This window comes from Trachymyrmex septentrionalis, unplaced genomic scaffold (genome assembly GCF_001594115.1).
Source record: "Trachymyrmex septentrionalis isolate Tsep2-gDNA-1 unplaced genomic scaffold, Tsep1.0 scaffold134, whole genome shotgun sequence".
Classification (NCBI taxonomy): Eukaryota; Metazoa; Arthropoda; class Insecta; order Hymenoptera; family Formicidae; genus Trachymyrmex; species Trachymyrmex septentrionalis.
Window position 1 is genome coordinate 489,719 of NW_017304482.1, and position 469 is coordinate 490,187.

At 34.5% G+C, this 469-nt stretch overlaps 1 protein-coding gene across 2 annotated transcripts in view; it reads left to right on the forward strand.

Moving 5' to 3' along the window:
* LOC108757228 (syndecan) overlaps nucleotides 1-469 on the forward strand; it is a 77,633-nt gene that overhangs the window by 74,529 nt on the left and 2,635 nt on the right. The window lies entirely within an intron of this gene.

The following is a 469-nucleotide window of genomic DNA, read 5'->3' on the forward strand; positions in this document are numbered from 1 at the left end:
ATTTCATAACCAGACGATCTCGGTTGATCAATGAATCTCTTTCACTTCTTAATAAAGGAAAGATTCAATGCTGTATACAATTTTTATACAACGTTCGTCCAACCGGTCTGTTTCTCAATAATAATTTTATCTTGACGTATATATATTTATATTTCGTGCGGATTTTTTATCCAATATATTCGGTTGGTTGTAAAAAAAAAGTGCCAATTGCAAAGCTAAAACTATAACAATATCGTGGGCGTATGAAAATATAAAGGTAACGGCGTCGGCGGAAGAATTTTTTCGAAAAATTGAAAAATGGACGATATCGGCGTGCATTCATCGCCGGTACAGATCGTTTCTCATTCCCAATCAGCGGTGATTGGAAATTTCATTTTCAGCTTTCACGAACGCGCTAGTTAAAACGTTGAAAAAAAGTTTCTCGCAGATCTGTGTTCTGATCTGTAGAAGATATCAATTTTAATGTATT